Source organism: Rhincodon typus, chromosome 11 (assembly GCF_021869965.1).
Source record: "Rhincodon typus isolate 14 chromosome 11, sRhiTyp1.1, whole genome shotgun sequence".
Lineage (NCBI taxonomy): Eukaryota > Metazoa > Chordata > Chondrichthyes > Orectolobiformes > Rhincodontidae > Rhincodon > Rhincodon typus.
The window spans coordinates 25,368,440-25,395,629 of record NC_063342.1 but is presented as its reverse complement, the minus strand read 5'-3'; the positions used below and the strand labels follow the sequence as shown (position 1 = coordinate 25,395,629).

The window sequence follows — 27,190 nt, the reverse complement described above, 5'->3', positions numbered from 1 at the left end:
GGCCCGAAACGTCAGCCTTCCTGCTCCTCTGATGCTGCTTGGCCTGCTTTGTTCATCCAGCTCTACACCTTGTTATCTGACATTATAATCAGCCCAGCTAAGGCCGAGGATGTCAAGATACCAACCCGATGGCGCCAGGATGAGGTGTGAAATTGGTGGTGGGAGAAATCTTTGTAAAAATTATAATGTTAAATACATGAAAAGTATAAAATATAAAATTCATAAACGTGATTTTGTAATAGTGGTGGATAAAGCACACTGCTAAGATATTAGATCTCTGCTGTAGTATAACATAGGCCATAAGTGGTGGTGGTGTACAATTGCAACTAAATAACTCTTCAGATGATGTAAATGTCCTTGGACTAACTAACCAGAATGAAACTGCTTGGCTCTACATTTGGTTTTTCAGAACATCACACTTGGTGAATTGGCCCAGTCCCTGGGTTTTCCCTTGGATCGTACTCTTTAGATCAAGTAGTTGTGATTTTGCTATTCAGACGATTTCAAAAACGTCGACCAGCGACACTAAGACTCATACAAGGCACCCTTTGTGAGCATTAAATTTGCCTACTCTTGCTCCTGGTTTTTATATTATTAGTGAGAATAGTAGAGAGAATTGTGTCCGCTCCTTCAGAATGCATCTATCCCTAGAATTTCGCCTATAGCTGTGGTTACCTCCAACTACCCTCATGAGGACTTCAAAGAAGAGTCTCCAGCTCTTTGAACGTAAGCCCTTTCTTTTGTATTTCTCTATTGACTTTGTCATTTGAATGCCACATCATGAATGCCACTTGCTCACACTCAATGAACCACTTGGATACTGGACCAGCTGCACATTCTTGATCCAGCCTTCAGTTGACAAATGTTTGACTTTTCCATCTTCCTTTTAGTTGGTAGATGGAAACGCTTCATGGGACATTCGTTCCTTCAACTGCTGAGTTAATTGCAGACAGTTGGTAGCTCTTACACACTCAACATCACAATTCAAAAGCCTGTGTCTCTGCGAGAGCTAGAGTTGCTTCAACCTGTTTCACTGACAAGCCGAATCTAAAACAGGTTTCCCAACCTTACACTCCATCTCTTCAGACATAATTGAAGACTGAATCGCACAAGATCTTTTAGTTACACAGCCATTGGCAATGTACACTGAGTAGAAGCAGAGATAGTAGGAACTGCAGACGCTGGAGAATCCGAGACAACAAGGTGCAGGGCTGGATGAACACAGCAGGCCAAGCAGCATCATAGGAGCAGAGTAGAAGCAGCAGCCCTGTTTCCTCATGGCCATGCACAAAATCTGCTAGAATTTAGTATTTGTGTTGTGAAGGCTTGCTGACTGCAACAAAATTCTCACACTGGTGAACCCAAATGCAGAAACCCAGATGCTGGTTAGAAGTGTACTGATGTAATTGGTAAAGTATTATGTCCAAGAATGTGACTGCTTTAGTTTGGATTTTTAAGTTATTACTCTTGTCTGAAAGTTAAATCCCTGTAAGAGAACTTCAATTTCATAAATCTCTTGTGCCATAATTAGTGGATTTCATGGCTGGCTGAGCAGAACATTTATTTTGTTTGAGTGAAAATGTATCATCTTCAGAAATATCTAGGTGGAGATTTCAGATAACGCATTCATCTGCAGTTTAATCAGAGTCATACAGCACAGCAGAGGTTCCTCAGCCCAGTTAGCCTGCACTGATTTAATCTTCGCACGTTGAATAGCCCAGTTGTACAGCAGAGGAGAAATTTACCATTAATTCCCAAAAGGGAAAATGTCCCATAAAATATGTAATTATATTCTTCACAGATATATCAGCTGATTTAATCACTTTTTCTTATTCCTTTTTCAGGAACTTAATTCCGTAGACTTGCACTGGGGATGTGATGTTGAAAGAAAACTCTCTCTGGTGAGTTGTAGTGAACAAAGTTGAGTACTTCCAACTGTGAAGAGCAACCTGTGCAATGTAGGCAACAAGAGTTTGGTCAGATTGCCAGAAGAATGATTTTGACTTTGGTTTCTGTTTTGCCCTAGTGCCACACCTTTTCATTCAAAGTCTTTTCCCAAAAGCACTGGTTCAACAGCTTACTAGACATCGAAGACACATGATAATAAATGTCATGTTATTAGCATAATCTTTCAGAAATATAAAAAATGTTATTCCTTGTTTCCTCTCAATGCAGCTGGAGCTGAGAGTTTCAGTATGGTACTGCTTGTTTAATTTAGTCTTCATTCGATTTTAACCAAACATACCTCAGTCCACAAGGTTTCTTTGTTTATATGTTCTATTAGAAGACTCAGAGTAGTTAACAGTCCACAAACTTGAACTCAAAATTTTAAGTGGCCTGTTATAACTTGTACTTTTTAATAAGCAAGTTAGCTGGAAACTGCCTTGATGTAAATGTGCTTCCACTTAGACTGTCCAATTTAGTAAATAGCTTCATAATTTTTTCTTCTCATTAGATATTGAAATATATATAATTGTTGAACAGATCAGGAAATTGTACAATTGAAGTATAAGGACTGGTGCTGGTATGTCTTTTAAAACATTTGGCTTAATGGGAGTTAAGTGATCTTGTTGCAGTCTGGTACAACAGGCAATCTGTTCTCCAATTTGTTTTGCGCTGTTGGGAGCAATGTTTAACTTTTCCAGCCTAGTCAACAAGAGGATATCTTTTCTGTACCAGAATTGCTCATTTGATTTTTAAAAAATTCCTTAGTTCCATTTCTTCCCCCCTCCGCTTCCCTCCCATATCATTTTGGACTGATTTAAAGACCAACAAAATTTATGTTTATAAATTAAGTTAACCTTGGTGCCTGTGTGCAACAAACTCTGCCATTCTGTTGTGGTTTTTTTAAAGCAAAAAATGTATCCAAAAGTGATTTCTTTAAAGTTTATTTATCTTCTGGATTTGGGTGTTACTGAGAATAATGAACAATCTCCTTAAGTGATTTTTCTGTCTCCCTTTGTCAACTGTGCCTTTGTAGCTTTGTAGTTCCCTTAATTTACATCCGTAATGAGGTCAGTAGCATAAAATTCCATGGGATAATTCACTAAAGCTCATGGAGAGGAACCATCCATGAAACTCCACGGAGTGGACTCTTAGATGATTATTCAAATTCAGCCCATAGAATAAGGTTTGGGCTAGTCAATCACTCCAATTTGTTTTATCATTCAGTTGGGTCATAATTTTTAACTTTTACAGTTTCTCCTATTCCTCCAACAATATACAGATGATGGACAACTTGCATTATTGTAAAGGTACCAGCAAAGCATGGTTTACGTTATGTCACTCCATAGCACATTTGCCTATGCTTGTACAATAGGATGGTTTTCTGAGCTTTTGCTTAAATCATTTAATGATTCAGCTGAAGGGTAAAGTGACTGAGCAATTGCTAATGGAAAAATTAATTTCTCTTTATGCTGGAACTTGTAGGTTGTGCATCCTAAATTCCTGTGTCTGCGTGGGTTTCCTCTGGGTGCTCCGGTTTCCCCCCTCAATCCAAAGATGTGCAGGCTAGGTGGATTGGCCATGCTTAATTGCCTACAGTATTCAGGGATGTGTAGATTAGGTGGGTTATAGGGGGGTGGGTCTGGGTGGGATGCTCCAATGGTTGGTGTGGACTTGTTGGGCCGAAGGGCCTGTTTTCACACTGTAGGGATTCTATCATTCTAAATATTTTTAAGTGGTTTAGTTTTTAGTGAATCACAGAAACCTTTTTTATTGTCTGTATAACATTCAGTATTCCTGTCTTGGTAGATCTGGTAGGAGGTAGAACAGTGGCACTAATTATGTGCATGCTGACAGTTCAGCAAATTGTTATAGAACGAGGTTGGAAATGAATGAAATGCTGGAACTGTTTCTCGTTGTGATGCACATACTTGGAATGTCTGTTGTAACGTGCTAAAAGAGAATCCTGTGTCTTTGAAGCAATTGCAGTGACAGTTGGTAATATGTCATACGGCTCACAAATGATTGTCAAATTCTACTTTGAACTGCATTTTCTTGGAAACTCTTGCATGGAAATATTAAGGCTCCAATGTATTAGAACTAGAATTAGGTTTATTGTCACATGTACTCAGGTTACAAAAGAACAGGAGTACCATGAAATGTGTACAATGTCGCCAGCACATGGCGCCATCTTAGGTATAATGTACCTAGGTACAAATCTTGGGTACAAAAATAGAGAAAATAAAGAAAAAGGTTGTGCTACATTACAGATATACATAGTGTAAGTTAGAAAAAGAAGGAAAAAAGCTAAAAAGATAGAGATAGTAGGAACTGCTGATGCTGGAGAATCTGAGATAACAAGGTGTAGAGCTGGATGAACACAGCACGCCAAGCAGCATCAGCTTTCCTGCTCCTCTGATGCTGCTTGGCCTGCTGTGTTCATCTAGCTCTACATCTTGTTTTCTCTAAAAAGATAGACATTACTTCCTTTCCATAAGGACTTCCACATGGTCTGATCGGGCTCCATCGGTTCCCAAACAGTAACTATCTTTGCTCTGGGCTGCTGGCTGCCCCCACTGTGGGGCTGCTGCATGTTGTTGTAGGAGAGAATCTTGTTTCTTTTTGCCTGAGTGTGACATGAAATTGTGTGACATAGAACTAAAACACAATGATTTAATCACAATTATTATTTTTTTTCATAAATTTTTATTTTTTCATAAATGCAAGTAGTCATATTTTCACATGCAAAGGCATCCTTCTGTCACGAAGGGAGATGGCAGATGAATGGAAAAATTTTTGGGGGTGGCTGTGGTGTAAGACAAAGGCACCAGTACAATTAGACAAATCCAATTTTGAAGAGTTTAAGTTTAGGGAGAGCTGGTCATTCAACAAGGATACATTAGCTGAAAAAAGGAGATGAATCTCAAACAGTATCTTCGGAGACCATTTGGCTTATCGGGCCTGCATTATTCTTTCAAAGAGATATCAGGTTAGTCCCACTCCCTTGCTCCTTTTCCCCTTAATCTACAATTATTTCTTCAATACCCTTTTCAGGGCTACTATAAAATCTGCGTACAATAGCTCATCAGATGGTGCATTCCAAATCCTTAACCACTTAGTGTGTTTATATATTAAAAGAAATCCTCTTGTCACATCTTGTTCTTTTGCCACTCATCTGTGGTCTAGTGATCAATCTTTCAGCCATTAGAAATAGTTTCACTCTCTTCACTCTTGCCTAAATTGTATAAACCCCGCACAATTTTGAACATCTGTTAAATCTCCCCTTAAGCCGCCTTTGCAGTAAAACACAGCTTCTTCAGTCTATCCATGTAACAGTAATCCTTCATGTCTGGAACTGTAATCCTTTATATCATATCCTTCAGAATCTCAGGACATCCAAGGAACTTCAAAACCAATTATGCCTTTTTGACCTTGTGGTCACTGCAATGTAGGAAATGCAGCAACTAACTTATACATAGCAAGATCACACACACTGGAAAATTGCTCAGTAAATAATACTGGTTCTTTAAAGCGCTCCTTTCATATCCATCTTATTTGTTCACTTGAGGCCTCCGTTCATTATCAAATTCAAGAGGTGGCAATCAAGTCGATGTATCCATCTCCCAGCACTGCACTGAAACAGCCTTCACTCAAAGAACAAAATTATGGGCTAGAATGTTTAGCTGAAGGCCCATAAGATAGAATGGGGCGAGTTTGCAGAAAAATTTAAAGACCAGAATGATGATTTGTGTTAATTCACTGACTCATGAAAAGCTGATAGAACTCGGCAAGGCTGAATATGATGCAGGAGAAGACTTGGGCTGCGGGGCCCTGGGTGTTCTGGAGTTTGTGTTGAGAAAAAGATGAAGTGGTAAAGGCATGAACAAAGCTGGTTCATTGAAGAGGACGTGATATGGTTATACTGATTTTCAATCAGTAAGGGGGTCTGAGGTTATGGGGAAAAAGGCAGAAATGTAGGGTTGAGAGGATATATCAGGTCAGCCATGATCTAATTGAATAGCGGAATAGACTTGACGGGCTGAATGGCCTACTTCTGCTCCTGTGTCTTATGGTTATGTAGATATTCTAGATGTCGACAAAGATGAATTTTGGAGTTAGTTGAAGTATGACTTGTAGATTACATCAGAACAGTTTAAAAAAAAGAGATTATTCCGCGAGTCACATAAAATCATAAGAATTCAGAGCAAAAGAGGCCTTTTTGGTCCTTTGTGCTTGTTCAGCCATACAGAAAGATCCTGCTGACTGGGATGTGGCCTTAACTCCACCTTGCTTCCTGTCCAGTGCAACCTTTGAATCCTTTACAGATCAAAACTCAGCCTAGCCCAATGATACAATGATACAACTACTGCTACCAATCTGTGGCAGAGAATTCCACTGACTAATAATCCTCTGAGAGAAGAATTTCTTCCATTATTAAATGAAAGCTGCCTTATTTTTAAACTCTGCCCCCTTGTATTAGGTTCCCCCACAAGAGGAACCAGCTACCTGGCATCCGTTTTGTTGAGCCTCCTCAGAATCTTCAATGTTTCAAAATCACAAAATTGTTATAGTGCAAAAGGAGACCATTTGCCACCTTTGGCTTTTTCCCCACATGCTTACAGATTGTTTCTGTTTAAATAATCATCTAATGCCCCCTTGAGCTGCCTCAGTTGAAAATGCTTCTATCACACTTCCAGGTAGTGTATTGTAAACCAAAACCACGTGCTGTGTGAAATGATATATCATGTTGGCTTCTTTTGCAAATCACTTTAATTCTGTACCGTCTTGTTCTTGATCCTTTCACAAGTGTCAACAGTTTCTCCCTATCTCCTCTATCCAGACCTCTGTTTTGAAACCTTCGATCAGATCCCTTCTTAGCTGCGTTTTCTTGAAGGACGGGCCTAACATCTCTACTCTATCTTCGTAACTGAAGTTTCTCATCTCTTGAACTTTTATTGTAAATCTCTTCTGCACACTCTCTCATGAGTTCACACCATTGAAAACAAGATGGATGACCTCAGAGCTAGAGTCACCTTCCAAAGAGAATTGAGAGACTGCTATGTGCTCTGTTTCACAGAGACATGGCTCTCTCCTGCTACACCTGACTGTTTCTTACAAGCTGAGGGTTTCTGAGTTCACTGAATGGGCCGCTTGGTGTCCTTGGGCAAGGCAAGGGGCAATGGCGTCTGCCTCCTAATCAACACCACCTGGTGCTAAGATACCCTGTGATTTAACTGCTCCATGGACCTAGAATATTTTACAGTAAAGTGCCATCACTACTACCTGCTATGCGAATTCACCTCTGATATCCTGATAGTGGTCTACATCTGACCCAATGCTGACCCAGTGCACATGATGTAGTTTACGATGCCATAAACAGTCTTGAGACAGAATACCCTGAGGCCTTGTTCTTCATAGCTGGTGACTTCAACCAGGCCAACCTCAAGACTGTGCTACCAAGATACCATCAACACATCTCCTGTCCCACCACTGGTCTGAACATCCTCGACCATTGCTGTACAACTGTCAAAGATGCCTACCACTCCATCCCCTATCCTCATTTTGGAAAATCAGATCACAATACTGTGCTCTTTCTCCTGATTTACAAGCAGAAATTGGAGCATGAGGACCCAGTACAGAAAGTAGTGCAGTGCTGGTCTGAGGCAGCGGAAGGGCTTTTACAGGACTGCTTTGAGTAAGTGGACTGGTCCGTATTCAAAAACTCAGCAGCCAACCTGAACGAGTATGGCAGTACTGTTACAGAATTCATTAGTAAGTGTGTAGAACACTGCATGTCGAAGAAGTTAATCTGGATGTTCTTCAACTGGAAACCATGGATGAACTGAGAGATCCGCTCCCTACTGAAGTCCAGGTCTGAAGGATACAAGTCAGGCAACATTGACCCATACAGGAAATCCAGGTATGACCTTCATAAGGCCATCAGAGATATCAAGAGGCAAAACAAACTAAGCTTGAGACCCTGACTAACTACACAGACACCTGTCAGTCGTGCAAGACTTACATGACATAACGCGTTACAAGGTCAAGCCAAACAGAACCATGGGCAACAGTACTTCCCTACCTGCCAAGCTCAATGCATTCTACGCTCACTATGAACAGAAACTCAGTGAAATTGTCATCTAAGCCAACAGCCTTGATGCACCTATACCTATGGCCACCGCCATAGATGTTGGATCAGCCTTCTTGAGAGTGAACCCACAGAAAGTGACTGGCCTGGATGGAATCTGTGGCTGTGCTCTCAGACCCTGTGTGGACCAACTGGCGGGAGTATTCACAAACATCTTTATCCTCTCCGTGCTGCGATCTGAAGTCCCCACCTGGTAATAATAGACCACCATCATCCCGGTGTCAAAGAAAAATCATGCAGCGTGTCTCAATGACTACCACCCAGTGACTCTGACCTCTATAATTGTGAAGTGCTTCGAGAGGTTAGTCATGGTTCACATCAACTCCAACCTACCAAATTGCCTTGATCCTTTGCAATTCACCTACCGGCACAACACCCTCTGCTGTGGACCTATCCCCCTGGCCCTACGCTCATCCCTAGAGCATCTGGATAACTAGGACACCTATGTCAGGTTCCTCCTTATTGACTACAGCTCCACCTTCAAAACCATAATTCCAAACAAACTCATCTCGAAACTCTGAGACCTAGAAACTCTCTGTAACTGGATGCTTGACTTCCTGACCCATAGGCCGCAATCGGTAAGGATAGGGGCCAACACCACCACCACCCTAATCCTCAACACTGGTGCCCCACAAGGCTGTGTACTTCTACTATACTCCTTATACACTCACAATTGTCTGGCCAAATTCTGCCCTCAACTCCATTTATGAGTTTGACAACACCACCATTGTAGATTGGATCTCAAACAACTACGGGACAGCACACAGGAAAGAGATTGAGTACTTAGTGACATTGTGCAAAGAAAACAATCTCTCCATCAATGTCAAAACAAAGGAGCTGGTCATTGACTTTGGGAAGCAGAGTGAAGGGCATTACCCAGTCTGCACCAGTGGTGCTGAGATGGAGATAGTCGAGAGTGTCAAATTCCTGGGAGTGGCAATCACCAACCATCTGTCCTGGTCCACCTACATTGACGTAACGGTCAGGAAAGCACAACAAAGCCTCCTGAGGAAGTAAAGGCAAAGGAAATTCGGCATGCCCACAAAGACACTCACTAATTTTTATAGATGCACTAGGGAAAGTATCCTATCTGGGTGCATCACAGCATGGTATGGCAACTGCTCTTCCAACTGCTCTTCCCAAGATCACAAGAAACTGCAGAGAGTCATGGACACAGCTCTGACAATCACACAAAACAGCCTTCCATCCACTGTCTCCATCTATACTCCCCGCTGCCTCGAGAAAGCAACCAACATAATTGAAGACCCTCGCCCCTCCCCACCCCCACCCACTCCCCCCCCACTCCAGTTATACTCTATTCCACCTCTACTGTTAGGCTGAAGATATAGAAGTTTGAATACATGCACGAATCGATTTAAGAACAGCTTCTTCCCTGCTGTAATCAGACTTTTGAGTGAACCTCTCAAATGGAAATTTTGATCTTTCTCTCTGCACCTTCTCTTTAGCTATAACATTGTATTTTGCACTCTGTTCTCCTATCCTGATGCACTCTATATGGTTTGATCATTTTGTATAGCAGGCAAAACAACACTTTTCGCTTTATCTCGGTACATGTGACAACAATAAATCAAACTCATCAAACTCATCCTAAAGTTTAGAGGATCCAGAACTGTACATTATACTTTAGCTGGGGTGTAAGAATTGTCTTAATAAAGTTCAACGTAGACTCCTTGCCCTTGTACTCCATTAACTATGTCTCGGGTACTGAGTGCTTTATTAACTAATCTCTCCATCTATCCTTCCATCTTCAGTGAACCATGTACATATACACCCAGGTCTCTCTGCTCCTGCACTCCCTTGTTCTGTTGGCTGTCATGTTCCTTTCAGCAAAATGCATCAATCACATTTCTCTGCATTGAACTTCCCCTTTAGAAATGCATGTTGGCTGTTCATGTGACTATAAATTCTATCCAGAATAACTGTTTCTAAAAACATTCCCACCACTGAAGTTAAAATGACTGATCTGAAATTATTATCTGTAAACATTCCCTTGTAGTATTGCTTGAGCAAGTGTATGTTTGTAATTCTCCAGTCTTCTGGCACCTCCCCTGAGTCAATGGAAGACTGATATGTTATGGTGGTGCCTCTGCAATTTCCAGTGTCTCACTTCCTTCATTATCCTTGGTTGTAACATGTTTGGTCTTGGTACCTTGTTAAGTCCACAATGGCTTGATTCTTTTTAGTTCCAGAATATATTGGTCAATGAAATTGTCTCATATATCTTCTATGAATTCAACCTCCAGACTACCATTGCAGATTTGATTTCCCCAATCTATATGAAGACTAAAATCTTCCTGAATTATTCCAGTATCATTCTTACAAACCCTTATTATTTCTAGATTTGTACTAAGATCCCATGTTTTCGGGGGTGATATATTGACATGAATTGAATTGGCTAATGGTCAGAAAACAGTGAGTGGGGACAAAGGTTTCTTTTTAACAGGTTGGTGATGAATGACCAGTAGGGTTCCACAGGGGTCATTTACAAATGACACAAAAATATGTGAGATATTGATAGGTTAAGTAAGTGGGCAAGAAGTTGACAAATGGAACTTAATGTGGGAAAATGTGAAGTTATCTATTTTGGAAGGGAGAACAAAAGAACAATATTATTTAAATGGAGAAAATCTGCAACACAGATGGACTTAGGAGTACTAGTGCACGAAACAGCCCAAGCTAGCGCATAGGTGCAGCAGGTAATCAGGAAGGCTACAAAAACAAAGTTGCTGGAGAAGCTCAGCAAGTCTGGCAGCATCTGTGAAAAAAAACCAGAGTTGTTATTTAGGGCCCGGTGACCTTCCTCAGAACTGATGATAGCTGGAAAAACGTGGGCTTATATGCAGAAAATAGGGAGTGGGATGGGGTAGGGAGTAACTGATAGGATAGAGCCCGAAGAGAGAGAACAGCAGTTGGATAGACAAAGGAGTTGCTAACGATCAGGCTGGGAGGGTGAATTGTTGTTAATGGGGACTATTAGTGACTAACAACAGGTAGTGTGTAATGGCAGCCTATGTGCTAACAAGGCCTGGTGTGTGGGGTAGGGGGCTGGGACATGGGAGAGTTTAGACCCTAAAATTATTGAGCTCGATGTTGAGTCCGGAGGTCCCGACCTGAAACGTCAACTTTCCTGCTCCTCTGATGCTGCCTGGCCTGCTGTGTTCATCCAGCTCCACACTGTGTTATCGATCCTCCCTTGTCTACCTAAATCACTAGAACCTATATTGGCTAAAATAACTGGATTCTTCCTCTCCCCAAGCGGAAAATGAGGTGTTGTTCTTCCAAATTACGTTGGGCTTTGCTGGAATAATCCTTGATTCCAATTTCCTGCTTTATCCTGTAATCTTTGATTCCCTTACTAATTAAAAATCTGTCTATCTCAGCCTTGAATTACTCAACCTCCACACCCCTCTGTGGTAAAGAATTCCACAGGTTCACCACCTTCCAAGAGACGAACTTTCTCCTCATCTCTACGTTAAATGAACAACCTGTTAGTCTGACATTATGCCCTCTGGTCCTACCTCGTCACATCTACTCTGTCAAACCCCTATATATTTCAATAATCTCATTCTTTGATACTCGAATGAGTATAAGCCCAATCTACTCAATCTCTCCTCATAATAAAATTCCTGCATGTCAGGGATGAACCCTGTAAATCTTCTCTGGACTGCCTCCCAATTCCTAATTTCTTTCCTTAGACAAGGGGACTAAATCTGTTCACAGTATTCTAGGTGTGGTCTGAGTAGTTTTTTGTATGGTTTTAATAAGACTCCCTTATTTTATATTCTGTTCTTTTTGAAATAAAGACCAACATTCCATTTGCCTTTCCTATTACCCACTGAACTTGGATGCTAGTTTGGTGTGATTCTAAATCTCCGCACTTCCTGTAGTCTCTCTCCATTTTAAATAATATTCACTTCTATTCTTCCTACAATAGTGCACACCTTACATTTTCTCACATATTTCATATGGCAAGAGCTTTTTTTTTTAGCCCGCTTGCTTAACCCGTGCACATGTTTATAAATCTCTGTGTCATCCTTACTATTCTACTCCCTACCTGCTTTTGACATCTGCAGTCTTGGCTATAGTACATTCATTTTCCTTGTACAGGTCTTTAATACATATTGTAAATAATTGCTTGCAGAACTAATTACAGGTTGCCACCTTGAAAATGTCTCCTTTTATCCCAACTCTGTCTTCTATTAGTTACCCAATCTTATCTATGCTAACACACTACTCACAACATCATTGGCTCTTACCTTGTTAAGCAGCCTTGTATGTGGTACCTTATCCGAGGTCTTTTGGAAATCCAAACCTGTATCAGTACACAGCGCCATTGGAAATCCAAACCTGTATCAGTACACAGCACCATTGTCTTGCACACGCCCTCACTATTTCACTAAAGATCCTCTCGACAGTTCTAGCTACACAATTCACCAGGACACTAGTCCCAGCACTGATCAAGCAAAGATATCCAATAGTGCAATTCCCTCGTTCCCCAGTGCTAGTGCCAGTGTCCCCATGAATCATAGCTCTTTACTTCCATATCAATCTTTGATCCACTGATTCCACCCTCCAATCTTATTTGCGTTATAGCAATTTGCTCTTAGTACAGGGAACAATTGAGAGTTCTATAATTGTTGCTGTTGGGTGAGTTGCAGATGATGCTTCTTGGCTATTACTTAGCTAGACTCTGGTTCTTTCTTTTCAACCTCTTTTAAAAATTTACACCACTCTAACTACATACATTACCTCTCTGCATGAGGTCTTCGCTGGTTGCACCTTCTCTAAAGTTTCTTTTTCATTGTGATTGTGACATTATCAGTGGTATAGCTTCCTATGTACATGCTCAGGAGTTAACCTGTGGTTCTGCTCTTTAGTCCTTAGCTGCTGATACACCCTCAGCAGAACCTCCTCCCTAATCTCGGAGATAGCAAGAACTGCAGAAGGGTCCCGACCCGAAACGTCAACTTTCCTGCTCCCCTGCTGCCTGGACTGCTGTGTTCCTCCAGCTCCACACTGTGTTATCGCTCCTCCCTAGTCTACCTAAATCACGAGAACCTATATTGGCTAAAATAACTGGATTCTTCTCTTTGCAACTTCCCCTTGAGTCCTGAGAGAGTATCTGTCAGCTATCAGGGAAGGAGAACACCATCTTTAGGACTCAGGCTTTCAACTGTCAAGAATAATATCTAACTCCTATCTATACTGTCCTCGACTACAAAATGCTTTTATTCACGCCCACTTAAATGGCTCCTTGCACCATAATGCCAGGTCAGTTTGCTTTCTACAATCCCTACTCTGTCCTCTCAAGCTGCAAGAATCTCAAGCCCTGTTGAACAATTGCGAGGACATTGTTTCATCTGGATCCTCATATTGGCCTGGCTTATAGTCACCCTCCTGTCCCTGACCCACATCAAATGGAGGAAGCTTGAACGAACTTAGATGGGTGTAAGAGGGGAAACGCCTGTTCTTTCAGGGAGTATGTTTAAGTTAATTAGTACAGATGTCCCATGTCATTTGTCTTAAATTGAGCAATTGGCACAGAATCATCAAATAAGGTATTTGTCACTTCATGCTTTTAATGTACACTAATATTTCAATTGTCTGTACATTATTAATTTTAATACTATACAGTGAAACTTGTGTTCTCAATGCCTGACTGTAGACTTTTCAGATGACGGAACTTTGCGTAAGATATTATTGCTGAGTACATAGCTTGCTAATATCAACCTACTAGTATCTGGTAAAACTAAAAAAAAAGTCGTATTCAATTCATGTTAAACATATTGTAATCGTCTTTAATCTTTTGAAGCATTATGGTACAGCATGTTTAAGGCTTGCATATTTGAGAAATACTGATTGCTTGGCAATTTCTATCATCCACTAGCAATAATGGAGGTTCTACTGAATAATCAAATTAAACTTGGAATTCTTTACTTTGAAAAACTGTTTCATCTCTAACTCCAGAGTCCGGTTGCCCTCAAAGTCCAAAAGAACCTGAGTCCCACGCTCTTTCTGATCCTGAACATAGAAGGATAAGAGTGGAGTGCCAGCTATTTGTAACCTATTAGCTAAAGATTTGGCAGAATGTGGGCTAGTGGAATGTTGCATGATATGCTGTAACATTAGTAATCATTTTTGGATTAGTGAAACATATTAAGGGTACAGATATCAAAACAATGGATATTCTCTATTGCATTTACTCTAAAAACAGGATAAAGGGATCATTAAATGTAAGCTTCAAGTATTTATATTTCTGAAAACCAGTCAGTTGACAGCTTCAAGTGATTTCTGTTGAAATCAACCTGTGTAAGATAGAAGTTTTGCTTAAAACTATGACTTATGTATTGCATTATATAATAACAAATGGCTGTCAAGAGTGCAAGTTGTTGCCAAGTCATTTGTAAATCTGGTGTTCATATACTGTAATGTTGTTCACGGTCAGGATTTTCATTAAGGAACTGTTAAGGAGTGATATTAGGAAGGCTGATTGACAAGCATTATGAGCAATCTTGATATTTAGCAATGTTGCAAAGAAGGCTCCATGGTCTGTAGCTCTAAGAGGGGTTCCACACTGTTGAGAAATCCTGGAACCAGTGATGAGCAGCATCCCTGGATTTTTGAACATGGAACAAAGGAATCAGTGAGAATTAGAGGGATGTCTGAGGATTTTCTTATATTGAGGTAGGAAACCTGTGGTATATATTCAAGAAAGGCTAGTGGAATTTTGTGGATGTTGTCAGAGGGGCAATGGGGTTTGAGGTGGAGTGTGTTGGTTTCAAATGTAAGTTATGAATGAATTCTTGCTGAACTATAACTCATTCTCCAAGGTGAATGTGCTGTAGAATTTCTCAGTCTGTTCCTTAACAGCGCTGGCAAAATGACATGTTATTCCATTATATAGATTTCCCTGGCTGACCTATTTACATCTAGCTTTCTTTAATGTTTGAGTGAATTTGGTTTAATTGCTACAGTTGTTGGTGGAATAATATTGATTGTGGGCTTGCTCAAGAGATCACTCCTGAAGTTGCCAATATGATTTCCTGATAGTTTCTACTTTGTCAGTACAGTTTGGAGACTTCAATAGCTGAGGGAAATTTAATCAGAATGTCAGAGACTGCTCACTTAAATCTCAAGTAGTGGCACTATGGAGCCCTGAGATAGGATGATTGTTAAACCTCTAGCTCCAAGTAGTGTCTTCTGCAAGAAAACCAATGATGTAGAAGGGAACAAAATTAATATGAGACAAAAAAGTTTTTTAAAATTGCATGAAAAACATTTTATGAATGTTTTATTTCAACTGAGACTTGTTTTTTGAAAACATAAGCATGTTTTTTCAGGTATATAATGTTGTTTTCCTCTTGTCACAGTGCATTGAAGTATGCAGCTATTGGAACTACACAGTATTTCACAAATGTTTCAGTCAATGTGTAAGTACGTTCTCTGCTCGTAAGAAAATAAAGTTGATTTTCTGAGTTGCAGAATAAACAAGTAAGTATGTCTTTGTGGATAAAAACAGAACTCCGTTCTAAATTTTGGAAATCTTTTTAGTAGTAGGCATTCAGATTTAGAATGTTTTAGAATTTATTAATCGCATCCATTTTGAAATCACTGATCTGTGTTATCACAACAAATGAATTCGTAAATTATAATATAAATAACATTCAGGATATATAAATCATGTCAAACAAACCCTTTTATGTATATGCTATAATTATAGCTTATCATTTTGTTTGGCAACTAATTTCCCTGCTCTGTTGCATACTGTGGGTGGAAACTTCTGCTTCTGCAGGTGGCAGACTGGAGGTGGAGGAAACTTGATCGGGCAGGGTGATTGCGCCCAGAAGCCAACTACTTTCACCTTCATTGGAATTGGGTGGGAAGGTCTAAGTTCACTCTTCCTGATCTGCTAATTTGAGGCCACTAAGTGGTGAATTAATGGCTGCCTAAGGGTCTATGCCCACCTGGGTTGCAGCTATATCATGTACTGGAGTCGAGTTCTCAGCCTGATTTTAACCCTAGCAGGCAGGCTGTCAGTTGGTGCGATGTCCCTCAACCAGCGCACAATCTGGGCATAGGGTGTGACAGTGGCCTTCAGTCATTCTCCTGCTCTTGCTTCAAACCCCACTTCTCCCCATCCCAAAAACAGTCACCTGTTCTGTGGCCGCTCTTCCATGCTGGGAATCCTGGAGGTGTTGAACTGGCCACAGCCTCCTCCATGGCACTGCTACCTGTTTGAATTGCTAGCTCCTGATTGGCTGGCATTTCCTCATTCAGGGTCTTCATACTGGTAGGCCACCAACCAGCTGTCTGGTTGCCAGAAAACGAAGTGAGCTTTCAGATCCTGAGTTGGCACAAGTTTCTCTCAGCTGATCACTCTCTCTTTCGTACTTCAGGAGACTACAGCCCGGGTGTCCCTTTGTGTGTTTTCCTCCTAGAATCTCCAAGCAGCACATTCATTCTGTCTGGTTAAACAGGATTAAGTTTATTCAGAGCTGAGTTGGCACAACATTCACTCCAGTTATTAGGCAAGATGTGGAAGCTGTCTGGGCAATTTAATTTTTTTTTCCTTTGCACTTGCAAGCTGGCACCTGTCATCTCTTTATCTCCTCTTCAGAAAATAAAACCTGGGTGGAAGGTGTAGGTTCAAATTGTTATCCACCATTATATAATGTAGTTTCATCCTGCTGCTGCAAAATACACTATAGAGAGGTCTTGTGAAAGTGGTTTGGTATTAGTCTGGAATATCAATGCATTAGCTAAAAGGTTTTGTAAGTATTGTCCATCCAACTGAATTATTCAGAATTATAGATCACATTTTACTTTATAATGAAGGGGTAGCTTGGACATACCGTGCTTCACTTTGCATGCTGTACAGTAAATATTCACATTATAATAAACAAATGACTTAGTCTGTATTAACTTACTGTCGAGTAAACTTGCAGCTGTACAGTCTTCTGGCTCAGGCTCAAAATATGTTTTATCCTTCAGTCTAAACACATCCAAGTGTTAATGCAATAAGAACTGATGAGCCATACAGCTGCCAGTATAGTTACATCATAATGAGCACATGAGATGTTTTTCTTCTTACTTGTGATTTATAGATTTGAAGTGAGTTTTATGACTTTCTACTAGCTATCTTTTGATGTAGTGAATGCTGTAATGTCACTGAAATGAAGGAACAGAATTGGAAGGTACTTTTTCTGTGGGAGAGGAATAACTGCTTTTATTGGCATAGAGATCATCCCAGTCCCTGAACAGTATATGTTATGGCATTGAATAGAAACATAGAACAGTGCAGCACAGGAACAGGCTCTTCATCCCTCCATGTTTGTGACAACCATGTTGCTATTCTAAACTAATTCCATCTGCCTGCACATGGTCCGTATCCCTCTATTCCCTGCCTGTTCATGTGTCTGTCTAAATGCCTCTTAAACATTGCTATCGTATCTGCTTCTACCACCTCCCCTGGCAGCACGTTCCAGGCACCTGCCACCCTCTGTGTAAAATAAAAACTTTCCTCGTATGTCTCCTTTAAACTTTCCCCCTCTCACTTTAAACCTCTGCCCCCTAGTACTTGCCATTTCCACTCTGGGGAAAGGTGACTCTGACTATCCACCCTATCCATGCCATTGTATCCTTTTATCAGGTTGCCCCTCAGCCTCCGCTCTAGCGAAAACAAGCAAAGTTTGTCCAACTTCTCCTTTATTGCTAATAAACTCCGATCCATGCAACATCCTGGTAAACATCTTTTGTACTCTGTCCAGAGCGTCTGCATCCTCACCACAGCGTGGTGACCAGAACTGCACACAATACTCCAGATGTAGCCTAACTAAAGTTTTGACTTGCTAACTGTTTTACACAGTGCCCTGACTGACGAAAGTAATCATGCCATATGACGCCTTTACCATCTGATCCAATTATGTTGTCACTTTCAGGAAGCTATGGATTTGCACCCCAAGATTTCTCTGTATATCAATGCAACTAAAGCTTCTTGCCATTTATTGTATACTTTCATCTTGCATTTGACCTGCCAAAATGCATCACCTCTCACACTTGTCTGGATTAAACTCCATCTGCAATTTCTCTCTTGAACTTTCTAATCAATTTGCATCCTGCTATATCCTTTGACAACCTTCCTCACGATCCACAGCTGCACCAATTTTCACGCCACCTGCATAGTTACCAATCAGACCATCTACGTTTTCATCCAAATCATTTTTATAAATTACGAACAACAGAAGTTCCAGCACTAATCCTTGCAGGTTACCAGTCACAGACCTCCAGTCAGAAAAACACCCCTTCACAACTACCCTCCATCTTCAATGACCAAGCCAGTTTTGTGTACAACTTGCCAACTCACATTGGATCCCATGTGACTTAATCTTCTGGACCAGCCTACCATGAGCGACCTTGCTTTAGTAAAGTCCATGTAGTTAACACCCACTGCCATTCCCTCATTATCATCTACGTCACTTCCTCAAAAAGCACTCAATCAAATTTGAGAGACAAGACCTCCCCTACACAAAGCCATGCTTTTAGGAAAATCAAGTGAGATGTCCAGTGAGCACCTTCCAGATGTCAAGCCCCATTTTCCAACCAGGTGATGGATGGCGAGATGAGAAAGTCACTGGTGAGTAGCGCGAGGTATATTTTCATGGCTAATCACTCATTATGACCTCCATTACTATGTAATATTGCCTTATTAATATACACTCTTCCACCCACTGGACAGAAATGGACACTGAATTTCCAACACAAAATGTCACAGCAGCTATAGTCGCCACTTGAACCTTTATTTCTATCTTTGACACCAGTGGCCAACAGGGCACATGCCATGGCCAGTGACCACATAAAGCCCATGTCCACGAATATTGGCATGAATGCCTTTCTCTTTGGTATTTTGCCAGGGTTAAAGGCTGACAGTGCTTCTATCCTGACTTGCCTTTTAGCACAGATGCAAAGCCAGGCAGCTTGTCATGGTTGTCAGCAGTAACCAGTTAAAGGGGTGGGCATGTTTCTGTATGACACCATGCCACGTCAGTGTTACACCTGCATCATGTGCCAGCCCTGTGCGCACTGAACTCCTCCTGTACTTCATTAAATGGCTATGTCTTGGAATCTAAAGCAAGTAGATACAGTCACATCCAGCGATACACCCTTCAGGCAGGGGCTCCCAGTACAGTAAGGGAAGGGCAGCTTCTAACATTCTGCGGTTTGGGAAGAGTCTGTCAGCCAGTTGGCACAGTCAAGGTCAGGGAGTCCATACCTCTCCAGGGAGAAGACCATGGTCATCCCTGTGGGACCAGTGCAAGCAGTTCAGGGTATCATGGGAGGTTGGTCTGGGAGCTGAACAATTATCAGTCAGGGGTCTGGTCACTCACCTTTCAGAATGGTTCAGCTAAGTCATTCAAAGGAGTGGCCCATTGTCTGTTCTAGGGTTACGTCCATTAAAAGTTGAAGGGGTTTATGAGGGGGCCAGTGCTGCAGGAGGGAAGCTGAGAAACTTTATTGTGGGGACTGGAGGAAGAATGCTGGGATGCACAGGGGGTTGCAATTGTGAACAGGGTGTGGGGGTTGTTGGGGTGGAGACAATAGAACATTGAAGGGAAAAGGCTAATGAGAGTGTTGGGTGTCATTGACAGTCAGCATCACGCTACCTTTAATGGGCAGGAATTAGGTGGCCGGGGGAACAGAAGTGTACTAGTAGACCTGCCATGTTTATCCTTGGGGCTGGATGTAACAGGGACAAACGAAGACTAAGATAAATGGGTTAGGTGGGGACCTGAGGACGGTTAGGGTTGATGAGGAGGCTAACCAAGAAGGGAATGTGTCCATTTGGGGGTTTGTCAATACTAAGAGCCCGAGCCTGAGACTCACTGTTTGAGGAGCGACTACTGTTGGCTTCTTTCCAGCTGAAAATAACAAGCATAACGGAATTTAAAATAGCTGTTACCACACTCAGAGTGAGCGGGGTACGTGTTTCTGTCTGTGACAGAGAGGGCATCAAACTTCAGCAATGTGAGGCCCTTCAAAGGGCAACAACATGACACAGACTCCCAGGCACTGAAGCTTAGGTACATCGATGAGCATTACATGTTTTGTGAACCTATGTGCAGCCCTGATCCTTTCCCCAAACCCTGTTGACCACATCAGGAAACCTTGTGAATCAGTCCCAATAAAGGATGTGATGCATAATGAATTCCAACATGGAAAGATTGCCCCTAGTTGTCAATGCAGCAGTCACCTATAGCCGGCATATGGTGCAGGAGCTGCTCACCTCATTTTTGACCATCAAACACGATGTAGCGCTAAGGATGACTAGGCAGTACATCCTCAATGTTGAAGGTGTTGATGTACTTACAGTTATGTCATCCGTGCAACCTGTGTGCCCTCCGAAGGTTGTTGTCTTTCTTTCGCTCCCATTATGTCTCAGTGCAGTCCTGGACTCTGCAGCTCGGGTGGAGGGAGCCTGCCCTACAGTGGTCCCTGTTGGCTTTGTGCATTTTGGATCAGGCTGAGGGTGGCAGGCAGAATGGAGGTGGAAGAAGGAGCCACCCCTGGAGTGTCTGGAGAGGCAACTTCTGTGGGCTCCTCTTCTGGCTGCATGTCAACTGGCACTGCCTTGTCTCCTTGTGAGGAAGGGGTACCCACACTGAGCTCCCCTGTTTACCACTGTCACCTTGCTGTTGATGCTGAGCATCAGTGGAGAGGTTGACAGAGTGCAGGTCTGTGTACATATTCAGCAGACTTGGAGATTGCTGGACCTGGCTCTCCATTGCAGCCACCCTCCTATCCAAGGAGGAAGCCTGCACTGGAGGATCATATCAGCTTGGGGCTGAACAAGTGCCAGTCTCTGGCAGTCCTCTGAGTACCATCGGCTTTGGACATTGCTTCCTTGACCAGCTGTGGAGACGTGCCAGGGAAGTGTTCGCCATCAGTTTCTCCTGACTTTAGGCAAAATACCCGCTGAGCTGTGAGGGTTTGAGCTGATGGGGTGTGCAGGAAGCAGCCTTACCCATGCTGTCTCTGAACTATCCAAACTCTGTCCCTTTGAGGTGGAGGAGGGAATGTCAGATCAGTCAAGGACTGCAGATTTCCTTCTGTAAAGTTCTTTTCATAAACATTTATTACTGAGGCTAACTTGTTTAATTGCAGATTTATTAAACTTAGTTTGGATCAAATTATTTCAATTTAATGAAGTAATGTATTTAATATTTGTAAAGCCAAAACATTTATTGCCCAGTGCCACGATGGTTTGGTAGACGTCGATGAGAGGTTCTTTGTGGTCTGTGACCATTTCTTATCCAGGATGTCTCCAGTGAAGCTTGTGAACATTTATATCAAAAGATGAGACATGCACATTGATGACAATATTCAACTGGCAATATCTTCTTTTGTTATGTCTGTTTCAATGAACAGAGATCTGTCCTTGCAGTGTCCTTGGAGGCCAGCTTTTGTCTTTTTTTTTCCAAGTTTTCGCTGAGCATTGGCTGACACTGAAAAATATGCATTTATCTTTAATGTGTTTATTGATTAACTTCTATTTGTTAAGTTTATTTGTTTTTAAAGAAGAAGCTGGTTTGCACAAGGTCAAACATGCTATTCTAAAGCCAATAATTTGGAAGTATTCTCACTTGAAGGGTGTATTTCTTTTTAAACTGAATAGCAATTATAATGTTTTCAAGGGAAAAGACATTAGATACTCGCATGACTGATAATTGCTCCCATTAGTTTTCAGTTAGATGGAATGGAAATTCAGGAGATTTTGCTCATGTTTTCAATGCGCTTTAAGTAACAAGTTGGTACAGACCATCTCTGAAATTCAGTTGCACGTTTTGTTTTGGTAGATTCTTAAGGGCTGTTAGTAGCTAACTGATATGGAAGTATAAATTCCTTTCCTCCTTTTACAGGATTCATCATTCAATCAGACATGTGAGGTAAGCAATATCAAAAATCTAAATTATACAATCCATCTTGTAACCTGCATTACTGCCAATGAGAGAGGAATTTGAGCCTTATAGGTGCATTTTATTCTGTCTCCTTGACAATTTTGATTTGTGGCTATTTAAGTGTACAGTGAAGGAGTGCTAAATGAAACCCAATATTGTTCTTATTATTTGCTGCTTGGAAGATTCCTCCAGAGCTTCCATAATATAAGGATTCATCAATTGCCATTGTGTCTCAGAACCCTAAGGACATAAAACTCTCACTCCAGGTAATTTTGGACTCTGGTAGTTGTTTGTATGTTGAATTTATGTCTAATTTTCTACACAGGCATCTCACCCAGGAGGCATATTGCCGATAGCCATCATAGTTGATCTCAGTGCCTTCCTTAAATGTTCACATCTGCATATTTTCTAACAGGAAAATGACTTCATAATGATATAATCCCGTTTGAATTTCCACTTTTCTTTCTCCCAGTTTGTGCCTGGCCTACCCCAGTTTTTTTGTGATTAAAACCAGCAAAAGGCCAATATTTTTTAAAAAACTACAGATGCTGGAAATCTGAAACAGAAACAGAAATAGCAGGAGAAGCTCAGCAGCCTGGCAGCGTCTGTGGAGAGAAAGTAAAGTTAATGTTTCAGATCCACTGACCCTGCATCAGAACGTTCCCCAGTTCTGAGAAAGAGTCATGGACCCAAAATGTTAATTGTGAGACCTGCCAATAATCAAAGCTGAGACTTCTAGTCTCATCAGTTTAACTTTTGCTCGTGCCCATGGCAAGATGTTTAGATAAGGAGATTTTGGTTCTAATTTAAATTACACACAATGCCAGTATCTCAGCTGGACTGCAGCAGTTCAAGCGGGAAGCTCGCTACCACTTTCTCCAGGAAATCTAGGGATGGGCAGTAAATGATTGCACAGCCAGTGACACCCACATCCCATGAGTGAATTTAAAACTTTCCTCTGATGGAATGCTATGTCAGTTAAGCTCTGTTGGCCACAAGCCAGACAGTGCATGGTTTTATCCTGCAGAAGGTGATGTTATTCCTGGTGAAGATCCTTGTACCCCTTGTTGGAAGACCACTATCATTTTCTCAGTCCTTCAGAGTTCATCTGATTCTTCATCTGCTCAGTTGTTCAAAACACAGTATATGAGGTTAATGCGGCAGAATCTGTCTGAAATGTACTGCAGGGTTGCTCCAGACCAAAGGAGCATCAGAAGTTTATCTTTAGGGGGTCTACCAGCTGTTCCACAATGACACCAGTGGCAGAATGGGCTGCATTGTATGTATATTCTGCTCAGTCAAGGGGTTGCATAATGGAGTCATTGGTTGCAAAGGGTAGCCCTTGTCCGGCCCTTGTAATGAAACTGGAGCAAAAAAGTTCTCAAGGAAGTTGACATCACAATAGCAATTTGTGCCAGCTACACTGGGAACTAAAATGTGGTACTGATGATCACAGATGATTTGTGCACTGATGGAATGGAAAACTTTTCTGTTAATGGTGGTAACTGTTATGATATGGTGCTGTCAATGCGACATGTTCATTGTATATCCAGCATCTGAGGAAAGCTAGCTACATTGGCAAAGCCTACTGCCAGGGCTATAGCACTGATCTCATCGGTAAAGAGTGTGATCTGTCACAAGTTACTAAGTAATAGCCTTGATGCAGCACCAGTAAAAGGTGTTGATTGATTTTATTGTCCCGTGTACCAAAATACAGTAAAAAGCTTTGTTTACAAGCGGAACCATGGCAAGCAAAGGATGTACAGTTCAAAAAGACTTAGAGGCATACAGGTTACATTGCAGGTCACATTATTTGAGGCTAAAGCCCATTCATTAGTCTAATAATGGCCGGAAAGAAGCTGTTCCTGAACTTGCTTGTGTGTGTGTTCAGGCTTCCGTATCTTCTGCCTGATGGAAGAAGTTGTAGGAGGTCATTACCGGGGTGCAATGGGTCTTTGATGTTGGCCGCCTTTCCACAGCAGCGAGCTGAGTAAATAGTCCATGGATGGAAGGTTGGCATCCGTAATGGTCTGGGCTGTGCACTCCACCGTCTGTAGTTTCTTACGGTCCTGGGCAGAGCAGTTGCCGTACCGGGCCTTTATTCACCCAGACAGAATGCTTTCAATGCTGCATCTGTAGAAAGCATACTGTCCAGGTGCATAATGGCCTGCTATGGCAACTGCTGTGCCCAGGACTGTAAGAAACTACAGAAGGTGGTGTGCACAGGCCTGATAGGAGCTCATGGTATCACAGGTTATGTATTGGCGTGGATTGATAATTTGTTCACAAACAGAAGACTGGGAGTCAGGATTAATGAATCTTTTTCAAATTAGAAAGACATAATTAGTGGAGTGCAACAAGGATCGGTCGTAGAGCCTTAATTACTTACACTCTATCTTAATGACTTAGGTGAGGGGCGGGGTGTAATGTATCAAAATTTACTGATGATACAAAAATAGATGGGGGTGCATGCTGCAATGAGGGCGTGAGGAATCCAGAAGGGGATGTAAATAAGGTGATTGAGCAGGCAAAACTTGGCAGATGGAGTTTAATGTGGGAAAGTACAAGGTCATACACAAACTCCAAAAGGTGCAGCACAGAAGGATCAAAATGTTATCGTGCTTGCACAGCAAATAATTAAGAAAGCAAATGGAGTTTTGGTCTTCATCGCTAGGGAATTGGAGCTTAAAATTAGGAAAGTCTTGTTACAACTGTACACGGTATTGGTGAAGCTACACCTGGAAGTACAATTTTTGTCTCCATATTTAAGAAAGGCTATACTGACATTGGAGACAGTTCAAAAGAGATTCACTAGGCTGCTTCCTGGAATAAACGGGTTTACTTATCAAGAACGGTTAATTTTGTTAGGCCTTTATCATTAGAGTTTAGAAGAATGAGTGGTGATATTATTGAAATGTAAGATTCCGAGGAGATAGGGGTGTTGACAGGGTATATGTGGAGAAGACGCTTCCATCTGTGGGAGGTGTTTTGAACGAGGGAACATAGTCACAGAACAAGGAGACACTCATTTAAAACTGTATTGCGAGGGAATTCCTTCTCCATTTAGTAGTCTGGAATTCTCTATTCTGAGAGTAGTGGAGCTTACATCTTTGAAAGCACTTAAAGAACTGGTAACTAGGTTTTTGAGAAAAATCAGAACTTAGGGCTGTGAGGAGCTCGTCCTTGAGAGCAGTATAGCCTCAACTTGTGGAATGGCAGGCAGGCAGGCTTGAGGGGCTGAATGGCCTACTCCTGCTCTTACTACTTAAATTTATTCTGGGTGTGGTTACAGCATTTTTTCCATTTCCATTGCATGTCTATGATTTGCGTAAAGATGGAAGGCAATATAGTTAGCACAGTGGTAAGGAAGGGGCTCCTCCATACCTCCGTGTTCCTTGCATTCCCTGTCAGTACTGATATCCTATGTGTTCCCACCTAACCCTTCCATTTAATTCTTCATCTCCCAACATTAACTCCTGAGCATGCCTAACGGTTTAGCCATGCCAACCATGCCGCTGCACTGTCTTCTTTTTGAAGTCAGAGTGGTTGTTGCTGTCACAGGCCCTCAATTCCCCACCTCCCATCGTAACTATTGTCCTCAAGTACAGTCCCACCTCCCACCCTTGTATGGTGAAAAGAATCCCCTTCACATTTATTGTTCCTTCAGCATTTCAATATGCTGTCTCCAATCCACATGATTGAACTCCCCACTTTCCCTACCACAGCTGCGGCCCGTGACCGTCCCCCTCAACTCGCCACTAATTTGCACATTTCTCTTCTCGCTGTTCAAAACATGGTTGCAGAATTGGACTTTTTTTTTGCTCAATGCTAACAATTCCATTCTCCTTACCTTTCCACCTTATCCCAAATGTCTGGCCATGGCCATTGCCTTTGCCATTCAAGGCCTGGGATAATTCAGCCCCATGGTGATTAAAGTTAGATCTACACTGTCTGATTATTTACCACATTGCTATTTGTGGGACATATTCCATGTAAAATTGCTGCTGTGTTCTCATGCAACATTGACTGCACTTTTAAAATACATCAGTTGTTGTAAACTACTTTTGGATGTCCTGAGGTCATGCAAAGGACTGTATAAGTTCTCAGTTTAACCAATTTTTACCGAATTTACTGAGCTTTATTGTTTGCATCACTGTGTTCAGAGGATCATTGCTTTTTTTTTAATACAGGTACAGATCTGTCAGTTTAGCTGTAAAAGGGCTAAGGAATCTTATGTGTTCCACATAACAGGTAAGGAGCAATATTTAAAGTTTGAGCTCTGAACTGTGAGCTATTCTTAAATAAGTCATTCAAAGGACTTTTATGTAACATGCATATTCTTCAGGCAAGTATTTTTCATGGAGGTGGGTCTTTTTCCGAATGTGTATTTGCGTAAATGTTTCTAGCGTATTTTCACTGTTTAGCTATTGTAGCTTCTTTCTTCTTCAAAGGGTAATTGGAGTCAGGGTTAAAAGTTTTATACTGTGAGGGAAGTTGGTGCCAGAGGCAGCATATGTTTTGATTTTTACATTTTTGATACAACATACTACTTGGTTATATCTGTGGCTGTCCGATTTGGGTGCAGTGAGACCTCTCATTCCTTCTCCGATTCTGCTTTTTCACTGCTACAGCACATTGATAAAAGGTAGATCTAGTAAGACTCTATCATTCTGAATTGTTTGTAATGACTTATACTGCAGATGGCAGCAAACCAGAAATAGAATAAAAACATAGAAAGCAACATAGAAATTAAAGGAAGTGTTAAAGCCCATAAATACAATAATCTCAAAAACAAAAATGAAAAGTAAGTACTGCAGCAAAAAGAACATGTGGCAGTAATTAAGAGTATTAAAATTTAAGAGCTAAGCCTCCCAAACAACAAAGTACCATCAATGCAACATCCAATTAAGTTTTTTTTCATCAACCTTAGTGGACTTCCAGTGGAGAATTAAAAAAATGGCAGTTATGGTTTCTTTTTGTACTGGTATAAAATTTGAAAGGCTTAATAAATTTATCTTGGCATTTGTCTCAATACATAAATAGAGTGGAGAAAGATTCACTGAGTATTTGTGAACAAACAGCTTTGGGGCTTGTTTGCTGAATTCTTGTGACAGACTCTAGTAGA

The 27,190-nt window shown here is 41.4% G+C and overlaps 1 protein-coding gene across 1 annotated transcript in view; it reads left to right on the top strand.

Moving 5' to 3' along the window:
- The window catches only part of LOC109920694 (proto-oncogene tyrosine-protein kinase ROS), a 96,930-nt gene that overhangs the window by 12,850 nt on the left and 56,890 nt on the right, over positions 1 to 27,190 (top strand). The window contains exons 2-5 of the mRNA XM_048603063.1: positions 1,845 to 1,901; positions 15,484 to 15,543; positions 22,027 to 22,053; positions 26,256 to 26,316. The gene's annotated coding sequence lies outside the window, so the exon portion shown is untranslated. The remainder of the gene's footprint in view (positions 1 to 1,844; positions 1,902 to 15,483; positions 15,544 to 22,026; positions 22,054 to 26,255; positions 26,317 to 27,190) is intronic.